This window comes from Arachis duranensis, chromosome 5 (assembly GCF_000817695.3).
Source record: "Arachis duranensis cultivar V14167 chromosome 5, aradu.V14167.gnm2.J7QH, whole genome shotgun sequence".
Classification (NCBI taxonomy): Eukaryota; Viridiplantae; Streptophyta; class Magnoliopsida; order Fabales; family Fabaceae; genus Arachis; species Arachis duranensis.
The window spans coordinates 19,113,799-19,120,205 of NC_029776.3; the positions used below are offsets into that span (position 1 = coordinate 19,113,799).

The following is a 6,407-nucleotide window of genomic DNA, read 5'->3' on the forward strand; positions in this document are numbered from 1 at the left end:
ACACAACCTGATGGTGATGGAAGTTATGCAGTCAAGCTTTATGCCAAACAATGTAGTAAGCTTGAACTAGAGCTTCTGACAACACTATCTTGCAAAAGTAGTAAGTGGTGACACTGAGACTTGATGAATCTGACTTTATTGCTGGAAGACCACAATTGCTGAAGGAGACTCGTATCCAAGATGAAGCAACTTCAACTCTCTGCTTCGCAATCGTGTTTCTACAATACTTTCTTTAATTTGTACTACTTTTAAGGTTATCGGCTGTTTCCATGTTTACTTTGTTATCTTTTTCGGTGTTTATAATTTCATAAGATTGTAGTATTTGCAGTACCAACCGTTTAGTCTTATCTGATAAATTATCAAATTAGTGTAGAAGTGGATATCTAGAGTTTCAGTGAAACTGGTAAACATGCTAGTATGCACTATGCAAGGACCTTCAACTCTGCTTTATCAATTTCATATTGGAAAATTCTATGGTGTTGACAGTGAAAATCACAATGTGATGCTATCACTAGGTGCAGCACAATAAGGTGGTAATTAATAATGACGAGAATATGAGATTATAATTTGTATGAATAAATCAGCAAAATCTTTAATAATTAAAAAAAAAATTGAGTGTACAGAGAAGGTGAAAGTTGAACACTAAAGCACCCCCAAATGAACGTGACCTAACTTCTTCTAACCTAGTAAGTCAGTAACCCCCACGTCCCACCCCCTAACGGAAACTAGCCCCTCTCTTCTCGGATCTCACAGTCTCGCTCTCTGCACCCCCAGCGCCGGCGAGACCGTTCCTCCCACCACCTCCCAGCGCCGCCGAATCTTTCCTCCCACTGCTCCCAGGACCTCCTCGCGGACAGAGAGAGCACCACGAAGCCCCAGCCACAGCCAGCGCCCAGCAGCCCAGCACCACCCTCGCACAGTCGCACCCAGCAGGCCGCACCACGCCACCACCCAGCAGCGTTTCTGGCCACCCACAACACAACACCTCCCACCCAGTCACCGATTCAAGTCAGAGATGGAGCCCGAGCCACCGAGTCAGGTATGTAATTTGACTGAAATTGCTGTTCTGTTTGTTTTTCATTTTCAATTGCTGTTCTGTTGAATTACTGAAACTGCTTTGGTTTGTACTTTGTATTGTTGGTATTGTTGAATATCTGTTATCCGATAAAGTGATAATATCTAAAAACTTTATCTGAAACTGCTTCTGGTTTATTATTATTATTAGTTTTTCTGGAAAAATAATATAAAATAAAAAATTACTTTTGAAGTGATTTAGTATGATTTATCAAGTCTTGGAGGTTCTGGATCTTGACAGGAAGAGATTGAAATCAGTATGGTAAGATAAATTTGAATAATGAGAAAATGGAAGCAGATTTGAAGTATTAGATTACCTCCGTCATTGTATCTGCTATCTTTTAATAGGTTTTGGTATTGACATCATGAAGGTAACATATAAATGGAGAAGTCTTGGAACTTGGGCGGTTAAGGTTATATTTCAATTGTGTCATCTGATGGTCACTACTGTTTGATTTGTACAATATGTAACAGGTTTCTGTCTACCATGGTCTAGGTATAAAGGTGGACCAGCATCACCGAGGAAGTTGATCTCGCAGGGTGCTGCACAGAAGCAATATAGTGTTGAGGTTCACCCACTCATTTTGGAGTTGACTGGTGCCAGAGATAACAGTGTGTCAACTGTAAAATTAAGCAAAAAGGTACCAACTGATTTCATATGGGGTTGTCTTGTTGGTTTTGCGGTTATGTTGTACTAAGTACAGATGAGTATTGAATCCGTTAAAGTACGACACCTATTCAATTTTAAAAGCATATGTAATACACATTGGCATTATTATGTCAATGATATTTATCTTTTATCCAAAAAGAAAAAATACTGTTGAGTATTTTTATGTGAGGAAGACATTGGAACACGGACATTACTTGATAGCCTATTGCATGTAAAGAACATGATTTGCTATTATATGTAAAGTTCTTCTACTCTTTCTTATTAGCATATTTTCCAAGGCCATCTACTTTGGTTCTAACTTGGCATAATGTGATAATTGAAATGTTAGACCAACGTAGTTCTGATTATTGCTTTTCTGTTTCTCTGATATAATTTAGGCGAACATAAGGGACCTATATGAACTGGTGTGCAAAATCAAAGGAGTAGAACAGAAAAAGGTGCTTATTTATTTATTTTTATATTTTTTCTTATGTGGTTATGTTTTGCTTTCTTTTTCCCTCATCTGTAATCAATAATGCTTTCCCCTTTTGTCTTTCTTTTCTTTTCCTGGTTAAAAATTATGTTAGGCCTGTATTTGGGATTACTTCAATTTAAACAAACATTCAGTGCTAGCTGTTTCAGACCAGACAAGTATGGTAGTATTTTTTTTGAATTGATTGAAAAAACCGAATAAATCGAACCAAATCAAATCGATTTTAATTGGTTTGGTTTGGTTTAGTTTGGATGATTTCGCTAAAAAAATCGAACCAAACCGAACCGTAGTTTAATTAGATGATCGGATTGGATGACCTTTCTCTCAAAAACCGAACCAAACCGCACCGCGAACACCTCTATTTCCAACTACATGGTAGACCTTGACTTGTTTGTTCTGGGTGAGTTATTTACTCCAATCGTTCTGATTCCTCTTTGTTTTTTCCTTGCCCTTCGTTTTCCCAATTTGCTTTGTTTGCCGGTTGATTATTACTCACGCTTCCTTGTCTCTGTCTTTATTATTGTTTTTGGTTTTAATTTTTATGCCCTCAAACTGTTTGATGAAATGTCACATTTATGCTTCCAAATAACGATGGTCTGGTCTGGTGAGTGATAGAATGCACTCATGTTTTCCCTTCCTTTTGATGCCTTGCGTATATCTAGCTCAGTGATGTTGATTGTTCTTCTAAAATTAACTAATTTTAGTTATTTATTTATTTTTAAAAAGAAAAAAGTTGTAAGAACATTGTAGTTTGGTATGCTTGAGACCTATGTATATGTAGCACCAAATTGTGTAGTAGAGTAATAGAAATTGCTAATTTTTGTTAACATCAGGAGAAGCATTATTAAGAACTTTAAAAAGAGGTGGTAATGCGTTAGAGCAGTTAGTTTGTTCCGATGGGGTGGAGATCACGTTCCTACACTGGCCTCTTTCTGTCAGTAGTAAGGATTGCGAAGTCACATTCGGTGCCGGTCTCTCAAAAGTGGGTTTTATTCTGACTTTTTTGATGGATAATTGTTTATACATTTGTGTTTCAGTGAAATATTGGTCAAGTGTCACATATGTGTTGCTCTTTTGGTCTTTCCAGGTCCAAAGTATTTTATTATTCAGCTCCAGGTGTTTTAAAAGGTTGTTTTAGTAATGGTTATGTGATGAATTTTCAATGTTAGATTCACAATCTCCCACTGATAAAATTCTTAATTCCTGTTCACTTCGACTGGATGGCAGTAGTTAATTACTATATGTAGCAATTTGTATATTCATGATTAAATTTTTGAAAGAATGTAGAAGTTCTGGCTTAGAATTTTTAAATTTGTATTTGGAGGATCACTAACTGAATGCTTCTTTATTTTCTTCAGTTTTAGAATTTTGTGATTAAGAACATATCTCATTGATTTCCATGGAAGATTTGCATTGTTTTGCTATATATTGTGCATCTTTTAAGGTTTTTTCTTTTGGTAGAAAGTCGATAAATTGTGGACTAAATTCAGGTCTTGTGCAAACATAACGAATAAAAAGGGACTGCCCTAAAACATTGATTTTCTTTTCTTTACTTCACTGAAATTGGTTAGAAGACTCAATTTGATCTCGAACTTGTTTGTATGACCTACTAAGTCACTAGCAAATATTGAAGAGCTTCTTAATTCTTGCCTATAAGTTATTATTGAAAGTTCCAATAATAGCTTATAGTAACTATGTAAGAGTGACAGAGAGATAATAGATAATATTGTATGCATTTATACACTATTTTCTTTGGCAACGTGTCTACCATATTTAATGATAGAAATCCCAAATAATTTGTAAGCAGGGTTAAACTTGATCCCTTACATAGGAATTTGTTTTCCTCCTCAGACCATGAATATTATCATGTCCCTAAATAAAGGAATATATATATTCCTTTTGTGTTATGGAAAACAAAGACAAAAAATTCCTCAAGAGGGGTCCTCCTTGGACCTTGATACTGGTTCTGGTTGTACTATGATTAGATGAGATTTTATGAAAGATGAAATGAGTTCCTTTTTTCTATCCATGATTATTTATTTATTTATTATTCTTTTTTGTTGTGTTACATTGATAAATCTATTCACTACTTTGTTCTGCTTAACTAATGATCTGTATTTCCAGCAACTAGAACATATGCTCGAGGTGGACGCAAAGGTTATGATCTCTTTAGCAGCAGAAAACCAGGGAGTGCAGATTTCAGGAAAGCCTGGGCGAAGGAGATGGATGAAGATAACACTCTATGGACAGGAAGCGAAGATGAAACTGATGAAGAAAAGGACTCAAAGAGTCATCCTGATAAAGAGATTAGGAAGGCAAGACAGCAAGCTAAAGAACATGCAGATCTGATCGATGCCGATGACAGTGATGAGTTAAGAAGTGTTTGGTCTGACACCGATGAAGAGAAGACGCTGTGGACTGGTGATGAAATGGACAGTGATGATGACATTCCTACAGAAGCTTATCCAAATGAAAAAAGTGATAAGTACATAGATAAATTGTTTGAGTTTGATGAAATGCCGAAATATAGAACCATCTCAGAGATGTTGAAAGCCGAACAAGAACCGGAAGAGTTGTCACCAGGAAAGCAAGCTCGGAAGATTGCTGTTGAGAATGCTCTCAAGAAACTAAAGAAAGGTCCAGATGGGAGGTACACCAATGTATGGGAAGTAATGAGTGACTTGGACATTCTTATTGGAGCATTTGAGAATGTTGTTTCAGGTCCAGAGTATGCAGAGCTTCGACAAGGAGGGCCTAAACAATTGAATATGCAATTTTTCAAGGACATACGAGCACGTATGAGAGATCCAAATTACAAATTCTCACCTGAGTTGAAATTGAGACCAAAGAGTAAACTGGTTCCAAGAAAAAATGGCAAAAAGCACAGGCTAGAAGGAGAAAAGCACAAAAGAGGTAAAAGCCAATGGGCTTACATTGTAGTTTACCTTTGTACTACTTATGCTACTTCTTTAAGGTAGTGTTTGTTTCCAGAGACTGGGATTGGGACTTAGTATTGTGTTTGGTGGCCAAAGACTGGAACTAAAATTTCAGTCCCGGAACACAAAATTCCCTTTAGTACGAGAAAATAGGAACACAGGGGACTGAAATTTTTGGGAATGGAGATAGAAACTTTGATAACATTTCCTTTCAAAAATACCCTCATTTAACTTTTCAAATTCCAAATCTACCTTTTAATCTCCGTATTTATGTTAAACTACATATAATATGGAGACATAACTCAGTTCAATACATTTTATATCAAACACAATACAAAGACTTAATTTAGTCTCTGTTTTCGAGTCTCAATCTCCCTTCCAAACGTAGCCTAATAGATTAGAATACAACAACAACAAATGCTTGTCCCATTAGGGTTGTTTCTGAGTTGGGTTTTACGGGAAAAAGGGAAGGAAAGGAAAGGCTTGTAGTGTTAAACTTTAAATTTTTTACATTACATTTCCCTTCTTTTCCTACTCTTCCCATCCCTCCAAAATGCCAGCTCGCAAACAACCCTCTTAGGCAGGGTCGGCTGCATAGTTTAGTCAATTTATAGTTAAACCTTTTTAATATTGGATGAGAATGATGTATACCAATGGATTAGATATTTCACTATTTAATCCATGCATGAATATTCTTAGTATACATATATACAGTGATGGAGAATTCTAGTAGTCATATTTAGTATGTATTATGTGTTTATTTGATTAATCTTGAAGTCATGTCTCTCTTAGTTTTTAGCTCTTTGGAGTATATAATTTTATGGTTTCCAATGCTATTGAAATTGAAATTCTAACCTATAGTAGCATCAGTATGTAGTCAAAACTGAAACAAATGTTAGTAAAGTGCCTAGTCTAGACTATAACAAATGTCTAGGATAATAATTGATGTATTCTACTAGACTAAATACATTAGGTGCGTTTGGTAATTGTTGAACACAAATAATTTGGAGTGAAGTAAAATTTCAATAAAAACAAATCAATTAGTGAGTTGGTATTTACTTAAAATCCCATAAACTTGCCGGCTTCCATGGCGAAGGCGCACTTGAGGGGGTTCAGCCTCATACCGTGTTGACGAAGGGACGCAAATACACTTGCCAGGTTGTTTAAAAGGTCGTCAGGTCGTGTTGTTTTTGCCAGGATGTCGTCCACGTAAACTTCAACTGTTTTCCCTATGAGGTCGTGGAATATCCTGTTC

General features: G+C 36.2%; 1 non-coding gene across 1 annotated transcript; it reads left to right on the top strand.

The window, feature by feature from the left end:
- Nucleotides 1-598: 598 nt before the first annotated feature.
- LOC107488580 (uncharacterized) lies at nucleotides 599-5,897 on the top strand. Its single transcript, XR_008009738.1, has 6 exons — nucleotides 599-1,039; nucleotides 1,571-1,715; nucleotides 2,122-2,181; nucleotides 3,050-3,198; nucleotides 3,304-3,380; nucleotides 4,341-5,897. It is a non-coding gene; the product is annotated as an uncharacterized LOC107488580 (transcript).
- The last annotated feature ends 510 nt before the right edge of the window (nucleotides 5,898-6,407 follow it).